Below are 17,582 nucleotides of genomic sequence, written 5' to 3'. Positions count from 1 at the left end.
AAGAAGTCCAGCCAGACTTTAAGGACTAGAACTGGAATCTGGGGTTTGGAAAACAGTCCCTCTATTTTTCAAGACCTATAAGGTCTTTCTCATATCTTCTCATGCCTTCACTACCCTTTTCGTACCTACTCCATTTTTCTCTTTGTTTTCTTGTGTTTTTTCTCTGAGTGCTCACTTTGGACATGGCCCAATGTGGTTCTCTTATCCCCAATCTCCATATTCTTCCCCCCCTCAAGCATTTACACCAACTGGAATCATCCTCTCTCTGATTTAAAACTCTAAAGAAGGGATCTGGTTGGCTTAGCCAGCTTATGGCTCCCTTTGGAGTCAGATCATCTTAGTCAGCTGAAGCCATCGTGTGGTGAGAGTGGGGCCTCTCCAGTGTGCAAACCTGCTGACCTAGACCCACTCATTTCAGGTTGTGGTGGGGCACAACTTTGGAAAATGGGTATCTTGTATGCCCTGGTCTCCAGGAGGAATGAGAGGTGAATTGATAATGGTCCCTTGCAAATTTATCCCCACTATGGAAAAGAAAACTAAAAGTCATGTCTACTTAGGCTATATTCCTGTATTTTTTTTAAAAGGACAACATATAAACTCCTGGTTTCACATTATGTCCAAGTCTTTTGGGAAAAAACGTCCAACAGTGGTTTGTGCCTGTCTCATACTTGTTTTATTTTATTTGGCAGCAAGAGGAAGATTGTATTTCGAATAAAAACTCAGTTCTATCCCTTATATGTTTCATTAAGCATCATATGTTGTTCCTGTCCTCTTTCCACAGTCATGCCCAGGCATGCTTTGCAGACTTCTTTTGTGGGAATATTTTTGCTCATTTCTACATTTATGATCTCTTGTAGCCAGAAAATAAATCTGACGTCTGACATGGGGTTGGAAGATTTGAAGAAGATGAAAGTCCCTTATCAACTCATTGTTTATATTAACGAATTGATAAAATTGCTTTTTCTTGATGCAGTTTAGAAAAAACTGCTGGGAAACCTAAAACCGAAATATATTCCTGGAGAGAACACAAGGGAGGGAGAGTGGGAGAGATTGAGGAGCTGGAAGTCTGAACCCAGGCTCTGCCCCTGGCAAACTGTGTGTCCTTAAGCAAGACACACAACCTTTCTGAGCCTCAGGCTCCCCTCATTAGGTCACATCAGTGTGATACTGCCTTGAGCCTGAGTTCAAATTTGTTTGAGCACAGAGTGAGATAAAAGGACTGTGCTCTCCCAAAAGTACTTTCATGATTTGTGAATATGCTTCAAAAAGTGGAAGACCAGGCCACCGGCCCGAACCTGAGTCCCGCGGCCTCTCGCTTTCCCGCGCGAACAACATGAGCTTCAGCACCCGCTCCACCTTCTCCACCAACTACCGGTCCCTTGGCTCCGTGCAGCAGCGCGGCCAGCGTCTATGCAGGCGCCGGGGGCTCGGGCTCCCGCATCTCCGTGTCCCGCTCCTCCATCTCCCGGGGAAGCTGGGGGGCCGGGGGTCTGGCCGTGGGGATGGCCGGGGGTCTGGTGGGGGTAGGAGGCATCCAGAGTGAGAAGGAGGCCATGCAACACCTGAATGACCGCCTGGCTTCCTACCTGGAGAGGGTAAGGAGCCTGGAGACGGAGAATCGGAGACTGGAGAGCAAGATCCGGGAACACCTGGAGAAGAAGCGGCCCCAGGTCTGAGACTGGGGGCCTTACCTCAAGACGGTCGAGGAGCTGAGGGCTCAGATCTTTGCAAATTCTGTAGACAATGCCCGCATCGTTCTGCAGATTGACAACGCCCGTCTTGCTGCTGATGACTTCAGAGTCAAGTATGAGACGGAGCTGGCCATGCGCCAGTCTGTGGAGAGTGACATCCATGGGCTCCGAAAGGTCATTGATGACACCAATGTCACTCGGCTGCAGCTGGAGACGGAGATCGAGGCTCTCAAGGAGGAGCTGCTCTTCATGAAGAAGAACCACGAGGAGGAAGTGAAGAGTCTTCAGAACCAGACTGCCAGCTCTGGGTTGACCATGGAATTGGATGCCCCCAAATCTCAGTACCTCAGCAAGATCATGGCGGACATCCGGGCCCAATATGAAGAGCTGGCTCGGAAGAACCGAGAGGAGCTGGACAAGTCTTAGTCCCAGCAGATTAAGGAGAGCACCATAGTAGTCACCACGCAGACCGCCGAGATAGGCACTGCTGAGGCCACACTCAAGGAGCTGAGGCACATGGTGCAGTCCTTGGAGATCGACCTGAACTCGATGAGAAATCTGAAGGCCAGCTTGGAGAACAACCTGAGGGAGGTGGAGGCCCGCTTCGCTATGCAGATGGAGCAGCTCAATGACATCCTGCGGCACCTGGAGTCCGAGCTGGCCCAGACCCGGGCAGAGGGCCAATGCCAGACCCCAGAGTACGAAGCCCTGCTGAACATCAAGGTCAAGCTGGAGGCGGAGATCGCCACCTACCGCCGCCTGCTGGAAGCCGGGGAGGACTTCAGTCTTGGCGACGCCCTGGACAGCAGCGGCTCCTTACAAACCGTCCTGAAGACCACCACTCGCAGGATTGTGGATGGCAGAGTGGTGTCCGAGACCAACGACACCAAAGTTCTGAGGCATTGAGGCCGCAGAAGCAGGGTACCCTTTGGGGAGCAGTAGGCCAATAAAAAGTTCAGTGGCCGTTGGACCACACTTTAAAAAAAAAAAAAAGTGGAAGACTAGTTAAAAGAATAAAAATGCCTCCTGAACCCATAAAACTGAGTAGAGCCCCCTCCCTTGCCACGTGACTTCCTTCAGCAGTTTCTGGTGGTCTTAGAGGCAGGTGGATACAGACCCTTTGTACTAACTCTGCTCTGCTCTGTTCCCCACCGTCTTGTGGACAGATCCTGTCATATTGGTCCCCATGATGGTTCTTGATCAGTGCCTCCAAAGGTGGATGCTCTCCTTAATGGTCATTGAAAAGCTAAATCAGTCAACATACATTGGCACCTATGGTTCATCAGGCATTGTGCTGGACTGTGACTTGATCATAATAATGAAAACAACAACAATATTCCAGGAGGTCCTTTAAGAGCTTACATCAATGATCTCATTTGATGTGCATGACAAACCCCTAAAGTGCATAATATTTCCCTGTTTAATGAATTAAGACTGAGGCAGAGAGAAGTTAAGTAACTTGTCAGAGGTTAAACAGCCTGTTAGCTGTGGAATCATCCTATGCATCCCAAAAATGACTAAAACCTCCTCCCTGACTCCAAGCGGCTTGTAATCCACTAGGAGGTTTGTATTTCACATTCTACTAACCGTGACATAGAATGACACATCCCAGCCTAGTGCTGTGGGCTGAGGCAACTCAGATGCGGGCTTGATCATTTCTGCCTATTTCTATTAGGAGGGCTTCAAAGAGAAGTGAATAGCTGAGTTGAACCTTAGGCACAGAGCCAAGCTAACCAGACCTGCCTTGTCACCATTCACTTGGACATATCCAGCCAGGATTTAGATAGGATTCCTGCCATAGTTTTCAGTAGCCGTGCTGGCCCAGGTGTCAGTGAATTGAAGGAAAAGGAAAAAAGAAAAAAGCTTAGTTGAGTGGTCAAATACTTAGTGCTTGATTATACTACAAACCCCCTACCGGCCAGCTTTCTATCCAGTATCCACTCACTTCAGGCAACTCATAAAAGCTGAGACCCTGGAGATCATCTAGTTCAATGATAGCAAATAGATTTTATTTCATGTGCCAATTCCAATCCGCTGAGTGTTGCTGCTAGAACACTGGATTTAGAAGAATCCTGAGGCTGCCAGGGATCAAAGGAAAAAGTGCCACAATTGATTAGTGATGTCTGACGCAGGCCCGGGAGTGGAGAATAATGACACACATGCAACACGTCTACCAGACTGAATCTATTCTAACAAGTTTATTTTACAGAAGAGTAAATAGGACTCTGAAATGAGAGGGTGAATGCCTCAAAATTACTTAGCAGGTAGAGCTACCTGATTTCCAGCACTCTTTCCATAACACCTCAACTCCTGGCTAGTGATAATTGGTGCCCACAGGATCAGCAGTAAAAACCAGCAAGAAAGTTATATTATGCTTATTAAAGTATTTGTGTTAAATATGTCTCATCCTAATTCCTTGAAAGCTGATGATCCAAGTAATGTAACTCTATTCCTGGGAATGTCTGATTATTCAGAGCATTCCCTGACTGGGCTGGATAATAGCAAATAACCATCTCCTCCACCCGCCTCATCCCTGCTGCCCCACCCCCGGCAAGTAGCAATATATTCCAGACAAAAGGAAAGAAGAGAGGTCAAGGTCTTCCTTCTTTTGCTAAAGAACCAGTGACAAAATGTTTATGTTGTAGTGCTGCTTGCCAATCTGACCCGGGCTTGTCAGTAAAACATGACAAAATAAAACGCATTTGAAGGTAGGATGGTTCTCTAAACAGCAAGCTCAGCTATGGTAAACCTTGGTGGCCAGATTTCATCATCTCTAAACATTCCTGAAGTATGAGTTAATCAAGATGTGAGCCCCGAGGGACAAGTGGGATGCAGAGGTAGAGAGGAAGAGAGGAGGGCATACCAAGCAGGGGAACTGCATTGACAAAGGCTTGGTGGTAAAAAGGAGTGGAGCTCCTTGGTGGGGAGTGAGGTCAGCCCTGTTAGATCCTGGAAGTCTTGGGAGCAATTGAGAAGCAAATGTACCGTGGTGAAAAAGGCCTGGACTTTGCAGTCAGATGGACCTCCCACTCAGTCCTAACTCAGTCGCTTACTAGCTGCAGGATCCCAACATGGTGTGCAACCTCTCTGGGCCTCAGTTTCGTCATCATATATCTTTTAGGATGGCATAATAATTGGTTGATATAATTATGTCAAAAAACTGCACACACTGCCTGGAATTTAGTCGGTGTTCCACAAATGGTCAAGTCAAGTAATTAATTAACATGCTGGCTTATTATATTTTGTAGGGAAACTATACTGGGCCAGAAATGAGAAGCCCTGCTTTCTGGTCCCAGCTCTGCTACAAACTAGCACTGGGACCTCAGACTCTCTGCCTTGTACATGGGAAGCATTAAATAAATATTTGCAGAATAAATGAATAAGAAAATCCAAGAAGGATTTTACATACTTGCTGGGCCCCAGTTTTCTTATCTGCCTAAGAAAGAGTGATTTCTCAGATCCCTTTTAACAATGTGCTTTTGACCTCTGTATTTCTCGCAGCTGCTCAACCCCACTACGAGTTCAACACTGTCCCGGCCATGAGAATGAAGCCCAAGGGAAGTTCATAGAATGCAGCACTTGACCTCAGCAGTCCCTGGGCTAAACCACACCTGACGATTTGACCCTGATCACCCAGAGATCCCATAATGCTCCACTTATTCTTGGATCTAACTCCAAGCAAAGGAAAGCAGATTTTAAAACACTGGATAGCCCAGGGTAAAAATGAGACCTGGGGACATATTCCAGCTTCTGCTCATTTGTATGAATTGCTGTCACCAGCATTGTTCTCTTTCTGGGCTTTCAGTCCTCTCACCTGTGAATCAGGGACCATCAAGAGGAAGGTTTCTGTTGCTTGGCTGCCATGAAAGTCAGGGAGCTCCATCCACCGTTGGCCTTGATCTGCAACATTCAGGTGGGGCGCCAGCTCATTCAGCAGGAAGGGAATGGCAGACAGGGTTTGCTAAGCCATTAGGGCACCAGCTTGGCTCAAGGGCTGCCACACTATTCCTGGCTTCCTGTTCCCTGGAGGAGATTCTCTTGAAGGGTAGGCTCAGACCCCAGAATGGGGCAAAGGCGCTCAGGAGCAGGGAGACAACAACATTTACAAGATGAGAGTTCAAAAGGAAACAGCACAAGCTGGAAGTAATTGATGTGTCTTTAATGCCTCAAATATGCCTGTTTTAGTTTATTTTTTTAAATCACAACTAGTCACAGACGTTGAATGGTAAATCAGATTTCTGTCTCCCCCGCTCTTGGTAGTCCAGCTTAAGAGGAGCGTTTACACAGCTTTAAAGATAAAACTGCAGAAAGCCCTAGCTTTGTGCCCAGGAGGCAGGGAAAGCAGCCATGGGACCGGGGGAGGGAAGTGGCAAAGGCTGGCTGATCAACCCTCCCTCAAAATGAGGTTGGGACCAGGAAGTAGAAAGAGATAGGGACTGGGCAGATAAGTTTCCTGGGAGCTGATATAAGCAGAGAGTCATGAGACCAGAGAAGCTGAGGGGCTGGTTTGCTATTACCCTACTAACCAATAGGAAATCCCTACAGATATCTAAGCAGAGGATGGACAGTAGGAATGTTCTGCTCATGAAAGATGTTTCTAGTATCTTTTCTTGCCACAGATTAAAACAAATGGTAGAGAGGACACACTGACCTGCTAGTAGCTCAAATTCAGATTTGGAAATAGCAAGGATGGGGGTAAGTTGTAATTTTATTAACCTATCTTTTACTCAAATAACAAGAATGTTTTTAATCCTATCAATACCATTTAGTTATGTATTCATTTACTCAATAAATACTTATTTAATATCTATTATGCGATCATCCCTCTGGGAGATACAAGAGAGGAAGAAATCGATAGTCTCATCAACATAAGTGTGTAAAAATGTGCTAAAAAGAAAAAAGAGGGAAAGGACACAATTAATTATCCAAGCAGCAGTACAGATACCGTACGATACAAGCAATCTGTCAAAGGAGAGTTTCCTGAGAGGTGGAGTGGTCTGCACAGGGCAGGGGGCGGTGGCTGGTGCCAAGGGAATATTCCAAACCAGGGGAAGACATTGGCAAAGATTTGGAGGGAGGCAGGTCAGAGTGTTTGAAGGACACGGGGGGTGGGACCCTGCCCTGTCTGAGATGGGAGTATTCAAAAGCTCTGCTGGAAACAAAGAGGAGTCCTTGCCAACTTCCGAGACAGTGTTCACCACTTTAAGTGGTGATTTCAAAAGACAAATCTGGCAGCAGTGTTCCCAGTGGGTCAGAAGTGGGAGAGTTGAGGAAGGAGTGGTCAGTTGGGGGCTATCCTAGTGATCCAGAGGAGGAGAGATGGGCCTAGGTGGCTGGGTCAGACAAAGCCTATGATAGCAGTGGGTTCCCATTGGCCCTTTCAAATATTCCAGGGTCCAGCCAGCTGTCTAAACTGTCCAAAGAGCGAATTGGACACCCATGCTCCAAATCCTTGCTCGTGCCAGGACATGAATACTTCTGGTGCCTAAGAGGAGCCTGGAGAATAGAACAAAACCCCCGGAAAGTGTGCTTCCCATCTGCAGCCCACATCCCCGGCAGCCCGCCCACCATTGTGGAAAGGGAGGATTAATGAGATGCAGATCGTCCAAGGCCTGGTCTTCTATTATTCATTTTTCTTGGAAATGTCTGAGGTTCCATGATCCCTCTCTAATCCCATATGCCATACTTAGCTTATATTTTGACAGACACAGGGCTGGCTGCTTTGACCAACATCCGCCTCAGGATCAAGGAGGTGCTGCATTCAGTCCGTGCTGAGGACCAGTCACAAGTGGCCGGGGCAGCCATTCCAGGTGGCACCAGTTAACCCAGGAGCCCAGCGCTCTGGCACTAATCACAGTGCAAGAAACCAGAAAATAGGAGGTCATTTTATTTTTTATCCCTCCCTTTTTTATTTGAAAGCAACAAGAGTTTTCCTCTTACATGAAACTGAATTAAATTTCTGAGTTTAGAAAAGTCCTAAGAATTTTTATTTGGTCTATAAGTGCTCTGCTCCCAAGGCATTCCACAACTTGGATTTCTCTTTCTAGCTGAGGCCCTTTATTTTGTTTTCCTGGATGGTCTGTAATTTATTCTATTATCTAGTAATGTGTACCCAGGATCCCCTGCTCTGAACCAGAGGTTTCTTGGCTTTCTGTATCAAATAACATTCGCAGAGTGAAGATCACTTTATACCATTGGGAACGCAAGATATTTCTTTGGGTTTTGTTATCTTTCTTTTTTATGAAAAATGTTGAGGGGCCGGCCTGGTGGTGCAGCAGTTAAGTGCGCACGTTCCGCTTCTCGGTGGCCCAGGATTCGCCGGTTTGGATCCTGGGTGCAGACATGGCACCGCTTGGCAAAAGCCATGCTGTGGTAGGTGTCCCACGTATCAAGTAGAGGAAGATGGGCATGGATGTTAGCTCAGGGCCAGTCTTCCTCAGCAAAAAGAGGAGGATTGGCAGTAGTTAGCTCAGGGCTGATCTTCCTCAAAAAAAAAAAAATGTTGAAACTTAAACCATAGATCTTTTAAATATTTTCCCCGACTGATGAAAAAGCCATTTCTTCAAAATATGGGACTCCATACCCTTCCAGAAGACCTCTAATTAACTCAGTGCCACCCACATCACGCCTGTTCCTGACTGTCCTATATTGTTTGACGTAGTTTACCACTTCATCCTTATTTTCTAGTCACTAGTAACAGTGGATGTTGTCTCCCAATGTCACATCTTGAACATGCAGCCCAACAGGGTGTAACACAATGCTGGCCTTAGAAGTGTTCTTAAAGGCTTATTTAGTAACCACCTCAAGTGGGTGTTTGAAAATCAATCTGTTTTTCCTCAGGGCTGGTATTGCTCTCTTCCACCCATCCCCCCCAGTTGGGCCACATTCTCAATTGGGACACACCCTTGTCTTAGTTACTGTAGCCTCCAGGCCTACTGGACGACTAGAATGCTCAGAGCCTGTCTCTGCTTCCTGAACCAATGCCTGGGCAGCAGCCCACATACCACACCTTTCTCGGCCTGCTTCGCATCAGTGGGTACCCAGGAGCACAGTATTCAAGAGACGGATTTATTTCCAGATGGAGAAATTGAGTTTTAGGAAAAGTATGGTGAACACTTGGGGTTTTTCGTTTGTTTGGTTTGTTCTTTTGATCCCCCTTCTTCCTGGATTTCTTTTGAAAAACAATCTTTCTGCACATTTCCAGCTTTTATAGTTCTGGAGGGGTTCATCCCACTCCTATGCTCCATAGGAAAGCACGCAACCCAGTCCTGGCCAGTTCTCTTCCCTGCTTTCAGTAATCAATCAGGAGATAGGTGTGTGACCCAAGCCGAGTCAAAGTGTCATTTTCAGGATTTTTGAAAGAAGTCTGGGGAAATGGATATTGTCTTTCTACCAAGTTTGAAAGCTGGTAGATTGTAAGCATGAAACTTTTGGTGGCCATCCTGTCACCACAAGAGGAGAACATTCTGGAGTACTGATGCAAGAGAGGAAAAGAGAGATGAAAGGTGGAGAGACATAGATGTCTGATGACATCATTTGAGCTCCTAGACCTAGTTGTACCTGAAGCTAACTATGCCTGAACTTTCAATTATGTAAGCCAAAAGAATTCCCTTTCTTACTTAAAGCAGTTTGAGCAGGTTGCTCTCCTTGAAGTGCCTTTCCTGCCTGATGCCTTGGTACTTTGAGCCGAGTGTTAACGGAGTGTTTCCTGTTCTTACTGATGTGTTAAAGTCCCGAATGGATTGCCTCACTCCTGTCTATCCACTGATTAAGACAGCATAGAAATATGTAGCTTTTGTGAACATGCAATCATTTCCAACTCATCTTAATCAATATCTTTAATCTTTTCTTTCCCAAACATGACAAAATAATGAACAAACAGCAAAATTTACAGATGCTTACCTGTGTCAGGATTACAGACAATGAAAGGTCTAAATGTGAAAAGCAGCAATACAGGTCCTGTCTAATGCACAAAACTGGTGCCCAGTCCCCAAAAGGGTGATCATGGGCGCATTACACACAATCCAAGTGAAGCCCCTCTCCAGAATTGGCCAACCAGGGCCAAAGAAAAGGACTTCACAAGGCAACATTATTTCTGTCTCATAGATCTAAAGACTAAGTCCATCAGTTAACAGGACTGAAACAAAAATTATGAGCTTTGAAATTAGGCAGACTTGTATTTAACTCCCAAAGTTAGTAACTTACTAGTTGTGTGAAAAATCCTCACCCCAAATGGAAATAATATTACCTATCTCACAGAGTTGTTAAGGATATTCAATGACATTATAAATCTAAGTACTTTATCTAGTCACTAGCACATAGTAAGCTCTCAATAACTGGTAGCCATCATTAGTATAATTATTATTAGTAGTCGTTATAGTAATAATAATAGATATAGTAGGAGTTTGCTCACTCCTATTTAAATTTCGCATGTGTGATATAACTGGAATTTTAGACCTACAAAATAGCATTAAGAGCAATTACCATAGATAGGCCTTGGTGTTCTCTCATCCTGGCATGTAAGGATTAGGAGAATGGAGAGATGTAAGAAGGATATTTTGGTCAATTTTATTGAGGCCAATACAAAGTACCTCGACTAAGTCAAATTTCTCAAACACTTATAAGATTTTGTTCTCTAATCTCTGCTTACTCTCAATTCAGGCAAAACATCACATTTAAGATAATGCTAACATCTCTTTTAACAGTTGAATTATATAAACTTTATAAAAAGATAAAAGCTAATACATTCCTTAGTTTGTTCAGCCTCTACAAATGGCATCCAAAATGACATATTAACTTTCTAAAGAAGAATTTTGAAAACGTACTGTAGAATATCCTATTTCTAAAATATAGCATAAAACGGAAAGAAAACTGAAGATAAAAAAATGAAAAAAAAACCCAACAACAATGCCACAATAACCAAATAGAAAAACAAAGTAATGTCATTAAATGTAAAAATAACATTCACATGTATACTATTATGGTTCATTCAGACCCTGATAACTAGATTTTAAATGGTGTTACAGGGTCAGATCTCCTTTAAACCCAAACCTGATCCTATGTGGGTAAAGGAAAGAGAAAAGGGAGCCACAGTTTTCCACCTGACTTAGGGGTTGAAGCGGGTATCTCTTCAGTTTTGTTGCATTTGGGGCTCTTTGCCCTGACTCCCTGTCCAACCTCCCCATGTCCAGGATGTTCTACACTAATCGGCACACCCCTACCCAGAGTGATTGGTTCAGGGACGAGCCTGTGAAAACATTCTGGCCAATGATAGTCAGGTTCAGAATTTTGATGAACATCTTGGGGAGAGAAACTCACTTTTTTCCACAGAACCTGAAAATTAGAGGATGTACTCCTACTGGTGCCAACTGCTGCTCATGAAACATGAGGCTGAAGCCAACAAGAGCAGGAGGCAGAGCCAAGAAATGGAGAGAAACTGAGTCCTGAAAATCCCCTTTGAGCCCTGAATCGAGCTGTGCCCAGCCTCACTCCCTGAACCGTTCAATTTGTGTAAGCCAATGAATCCCTTTTTTGTTTAAGCCAGTTTAAGCTAGGATTTTGTTACTTGCAAATTAAAATGACCTAATGATATAGAGATCCAGTATCATAAACAAACAAAATCAAGAAATATCTAAGTTTAAATCAGGCATAAGCGAATCGGGAAAAGTTCTCTGATCATGGCTGAGAGATTAAGCCTAGCACAACAGATTGTTGAACCTAGACATTTCTGCAAGCTGATCCACAGACTCATGATGCACCTTCAGATAAGATTAATTAAACAAACAAAAAATATCTGATTTATGCCGCGTGACCATATCTGTTCAATTGGGGAGTTTCAAGAGAGAAATGAGGAAAAACATAGAATCCAAGATGGCGGCTCTGGCAGAAATCAGGGTTTGGGAGGTCTCTTCAGGAAATTAGCTGAGGAGTTCAAATGTTTTACAGCATCTGTCCTGATCAGGAAAAGCAATGGGGTAGCTCGCTAAATCTTGAACAAGGATGCTTGCAATAACTGCATTATTTAGGGCTTCTGTGACTTCAAACAAGAAGCTTTCCCAAATTTGGGAAGGTGCCTTTAGGGCCAGAAATAAAGGGGTGTGACTCTTCCAGCACACAAGCAGAAAGAACTCAGACAAACGAGGAATTGTAGTTTTATGAAATGGGAACTGTACAAAGCAGATGCATTAGGAATTTGGAACCAGCTTAAGACAGTGCATTGTTTGTTCAATTCTTGGTAGAAATCCTGCCCCCCAAATTATTTTTAATCATATATGGTAACTTCTTTGCCAAAAAAGAACTTTGATGCAGTGCTAGCATAAAAATCACTTCTAGCAAGCACAGTTCAGAAGAATCTTGGAACTCAGAAGCTTCCCTCTCAAACCACAGTTAATCCAGTGCCCGTTCCTGGCAGGGTGGAGTGCAGGGTGATGGCAGGCTGCAAGCTGGGGAGGCGACAGAGGCAAAAGCCAAAATTTTTCTTTACGTTAAGAACTTTGCATTGGGACTCCAACATTCTTCTGATTCATCCATTTGCAGGAGTGTCTGGCACTATTTAATTCTGCTTCTACTGGGTAAACATCAGGAACTGTTTAAAAAACAGGACAGGATTAACTCAGCCCAGTACACATTCAAATACCAAGGTTTGAGTCCCTTGGGCAAGATGTTTGCCAACTACAGAAGGCTAGCGCTCCACCTGGGAAGCCAGAGGAATCATTTCACACCTTAGTTCCTTCCCATACCATAAGATGGCTCATCTGGGTACCATGTGCTAAGCTGTGCTTATAGCAGAAAAACATTTCCAGTACATTCAATCTTCATTTTATATGGCAAACAGGAGAAGGGGTCTGGCTCTGGGATGAAAAACACAGTATCCAAATTGAAATGGATAGTTTAGTAAAAAGCAGAGAATCAGCACTGGAATATGCCTAGGACATAGCAAGCACTTAATAAGTATATGTTGAATGAATGAATAAAAGCATAAGCATATGAATAAGTGATAAATGGTTGCTAGCTCGATTGGTTGTGCCATTTAAAATGAGAGCTGAAAGAGAATCACCTGGAGAATTTTTGGAAGTAGAGCAAGATCACAGTTGGTCAACAGGACAAATATTTATGGTTTATCCACCTTGCACAAGATGAAGTAGGAAACACTGAGGTGGGAGGGAGATATAAAGATGTATCAACATGGTTTCAGCTCACACTGCTTGCCATCTACTTGAGAAAATAAAAATGCTATGGAAACAAGAACTGACATTGTAAATTAATTCTTTTTGTGAAATAAAGGGCACAGAGAAAAAAACAATCTTACAAGCGTTCATGTAGGTTCTGGTGGTTGAAGACCAGAGAAGGCTTCACATAGAGATAGCATCCATGTGGGTAGAATTTGAATCTGTGAATAGAAGGAGAAAGGTTTGCCTAACAAAGGAATGTATGATGTGACTGCAATCACATGACATATTTGGGACCAGATTGACATCTAACTGTCTCTAATCTGTCTACATCTCTTGTCCTCTCTGCCATGCTTCTGCTTCCTACCATCGTCTCTTGTCTAAACTACAGCCTCCAACTGGGTTTCCAGTCTCTTTATCTCGCGCTCTTCTGATCCACTGTCCTCAAGGCAGCAAGAATGATCTTTTTAAAAGGTTAATCTTATCAGTTTCCTCCCCTGCTTAAAACCTACAATTGTTCCTCACTGACCTTAGGACAAAGTCCCAAATCACTAAGCTTTCAAGCCCAGCAGGATCTGGCCTCTGTTTTCTGCTCCCAATCTCACCTTCCCAGCCCTATGCCACTCTGCCCTCCAGTTACACTAGACTGCTTTCAGTTCCCAGGTGTGCTATGCCATCTCACCTCTGGGCTTCATACATGGTATTCCATCCACCAAGAAAACTTTTCCCCTGCCTTTCATCTGGCTGACTCTTATTCACAGGTCAGATTTCAGCCTAGATATCACTTCCTCTGCAAAAAGTCCCTTGAGCTCAGGGTCTGGGTTACGTGTCCCTCCTGTGTTCTCTCATAGCACCCTGTGCTTCTTGCTCATAGAGCTTGTTGCACTGCATGGTCATGTTTAGTGCTCCATTTTGCCACCAGACTGTAAGCTCCATGAGAAGAGGGACCGGGTCTGTCCATGTCAACACTCTGTTCTCAGCACAAAGTACAGTGTCTGGCACTTACAGTGTGTTAGAGACACAATAAAGATTTGTTGAATAACGAATGGGTGGATGAATGCATCAATGATTTGCTGTACAAAGAAGTTTGGAAGGGATTGAGGGTTGAAGTGGGCTTTGAATGATAGGCCAAAGATTCTGAATTTAACCTTGAAGCCACCAAATTATTAAACAATTTTGAGTATAAAATGCAACAAAATAAAGGTGATGAAGTTGATGTTCAAAGGAAAAGAATAGATATAACTGATTTTATAGGAAAAGAAGGTTGGAAAATGAAGGAAAGGAAGTCAAAGATTTCATTTCACAAAAAGAAAGGGTTTAAAAGGAGACATGAAATCAACTATATAGTCTAGAAATGCTTCATAGAGGAATTACTAGTATTTGGGGACTTTTAAGATTGGGTTCAACACAAAGTTGGTTCTCAGACTCAAACAGGCCATCCTCCCTCAGCGCCATGTCGTAAACACTGGTGCATGCCTTGCCAAACACACTCACACGTAGGAAAAGGGGATGTGAATTCTAGAGGACAGTCTGTTAATAACCCTTTCCACATGGGGTGAGTTACATTTCTTTGATTGGGGACAAAGAATGATAAAGATTCATAGTTGAGTTGAGGAGATGGACACTCTTGCGCTTAACTCCACTTGAACTGGAGTGCCACCAAACATGCAAGTTGGTCCTCAACTTGCCCAAGCCACAAGACTGAGCTAGTCCTTCTTAACAAGATTAAAAAAGAATAAACAAAAGAAAAAAATTAAAATGTTACTATTGTTCCATTATTATGTGTGTGGTAAGTGCCATGTAAGCAGAGATGGGACAAAAAGTCCAGCCAGTTTGCAAATACTGGAAAGGTCAAAAGAGCCCGACCAGCTACCATGAGTTGTCTTAGAATACATTGGCCTGGGTGATTCTGGAGCCTTCCTCTGCAGTCAGAGTCAAATGCTGTTTGGATTATAATATTAAACTAGGACCAACATGACCCACACTGTTGAGATTGTTAAAAGAGTGGAAAATTGCACAACTGAACATTTTTCTTAGTCTTCAGATCCTGAGGGTCATAATTTGTAGGGATCACTGTGCTGGCTTGGATACTGATTATTTACTAAGTGTTGACAGCTCCTTCAGTTCTGTACAAGATGGAAAAGAAGCCCGAGTCCCTCCTAGGGGAGTGATAATATAAGCTAGGCAGGCAAAGAATCCAGCATAATATAGACAAGGTGTGACCGTAAAGTAATGATGGGGAATTTTTTGAACAAAAATACCAGAACTTACTGTTAAAGGGAGCTGTTCTGTAAATCCATCACCTTGGGGCATGGTACAACTACTTCAAAGATATGTCTGTTGCGCAAACATTTTTGGAAAGCATCTTCAGACATTGCGACGCAGTGTGGTGTAGTGAAAGAAGCAGAAACTTTGAATTCTGACCATTACCTACAAGCTACATGACAACAGGAAAGTTTCCTAACCTATCAACAACTTAGATTCTTTCTCTTGTAAAATGGAGATAAGATACCACATCACAGTTTTTTGACGATCAATGAGATAATGCTAAAATGTACCAATCTTAGACACCTTGCCACCAAAGGCAGTCAGTACTTGCTGGGTCATTTAAGTTCACTTTTAGATCTATAGGATAAAATCAGTCTCGTTACATAATCATAGAGATTTTTGACGAGCAGCTTGATTACTCCTTCAGACATCCCACTTAGCACCTCTATCAGTTTCCTAGGGCTGCTGAAACAAAATGACTTCAACAACAGAAATGTATTCTCTCGCAGTTCTGGAGGCTAGAAGTCCAAAATGAAGCTATCAGAAGGGCCGTGCTCCCTAAAGTTTCTAGGGGAGGATCCTTCTTTGCTTCTCCGTAGTTCTCGTAGTCCCTGGCAGTCCTTGATGTTCCTTGGCATGTAGACATAGTGCTCCAATCTCTGCCTTCATCATCAAGGGTGTTCTCCCTGGATGTCTGTCTCTGTGTCTCTTCTCTTCTCCTTATAAAGACACTGCACAGATAGGATTTAGGGCCCACCCTAATCCAGCATGACCTCATCTTAACTAATTATATCTGCAAAAAACCTATTTACACATAAAGTCACATTCTGAGGTTCCAGATGGATGTGAATTTTGGGGGTTCACGATTCTACCCAAAACAGTTCCTTAAATCAAACTCTAACAAAAACCAAAGAGTTTTACATTTTTGAGGACATTCAAAATAATTCAATGCAGATTTTATAAAAGCTAGCATAAAAGAGGAGTTCCAGATATGTTTCAGACAGTGGCTGCTGGCAGCTTTATTGGAAAATTTGCCTTGACCATCACTTTAATTAATTTAAAGCCATCATGTCTGACTCTGTATGTATTCTCATGATTTTAAAACTTTAGTGAAGCCACCGTTTTGTCCCTCCATGAATGTGAAAAGGATGGTGTACTCATGCATGCCTACGTTTACCAACCAACGCTCATCTCAAAGGGACTAGAAGAGCTATTCTCTCAAAAAGAATAATAATAATAATGAAAGTTGCATTTTCCTCTAAATTTGGTCTGGCCAGAAATAGATTCAAGCTGAGTTACTCCCTTTTCATCACCAGTCTCCAAGCTTTGTGTAGTTACACAGTTTGCATTTGTAGAAATATCACAAATTTCTATAGATAGGCAGCACTTAGACAACTTTTGATGCAAATATGATGCAAACAGAGAGTGAAAGACATTCTCCACTCTCGGGTGAAACTCCTCCATTGAAGAAGGCAGATTGTAGGTGGAGACAGATGCTTAAAGAAGACCGAGATTATTACAGAGCTTTGATTTTCAAAATGGTGGGAAATTTCCTTGCAGCCAACATGGCAAAACAAGCTCTTAGTAAAGAAAAATAAGCAAGTGAGGATTGAAGGCAGGCTTCAGGAGACATGAATACCTGAAGAAGGAAGAGATTTGAGACTCTTCTAAAAGAGTCAGGAGTAAATTAGCACCAGGGTAAACAGGGAGTGGTCTCTTAAGGAAGTGTGTAGAATTCCGCTGTAAAGAGTTGAGAAGAACGCCAGGGTTGAAAAGAGTTTTCAACCACTTGATGTGCTGCTAGCCTGTGCTCTAGACCAATCTCTGAGCTTCAAAGAACTGGGCTGTATCGGTCTGAGCAGACATGATGATCCTATCCTAGGGTCTCCTGTCTGCTGAGGCAACTGAGCCGCAAATGGAAGGCATAGATCTCAAGAGGAAGTCCTCATCTGGCTCTGTGTGGCTGGAAGGGTTACAATAATTGCCCAGATCAGTATAGGGATTCCTGGGCTCCCCATGGCAAATTCTAGGGGCCCAAGGAGATTTGTCAGAGGCCCTAGTAAAGCAAGTAGATATTCTAGAAGTAGCAACAGGGGACTGTGGGACAGAGTCAAGCCAATCAAGTCCCAGCATGAAGAGACACTTCATCTGAGGACTGCCTGTCACGTTGGGGAACACTCCGCTCAACTTTTGAGCTCTGTGATTTTAGCTACAGAAGATTATAAAAGCCTTATCAACTCTCTTTCCCTTTTAATAACACATTCCTTGGATTCATGCTAACCAGTGTTATTTATGAGTTGAAGAGTTGAAATCAGCCTCCAGAGCAGGCAGGGGAACAATTATTTCAGGTTGCGGGAGAGAGCCAAAAGAAGTGTTTGGCCCTCATAAAGTTCCTTAATTCCCTCCTGTCATAGTGATCTTTGACACCAGGCTTACACTTGAAAAATTTCTCTAA

At 43.6% G+C, this 17,582-nt stretch overlaps 1 pseudogene; it reads left to right on the top strand.

Annotated features, from left to right (window-relative positions):
• The first annotated feature begins 1,312 nt into the window (after positions 1–1,312).
• On the top strand, positions 1,313–2,597 carry LOC124236290 (keratin, type I cytoskeletal 18-like; annotated as a pseudogene).
• Positions 2,598–17,582: the final 14,985 nt, after the last annotated feature.

Source organism: Equus quagga, chromosome 2 (assembly GCF_021613505.1).
Source record: "Equus quagga isolate Etosha38 chromosome 2, UCLA_HA_Equagga_1.0, whole genome shotgun sequence".
In the NCBI taxonomy this organism is placed as follows: Eukaryota; Metazoa; Chordata; class Mammalia; order Perissodactyla; family Equidae; genus Equus; species Equus quagga.
The sequence above is the reverse complement of the archived record's forward strand: the minus strand, read 5'-3'. Positions and strand labels throughout refer to the sequence as shown.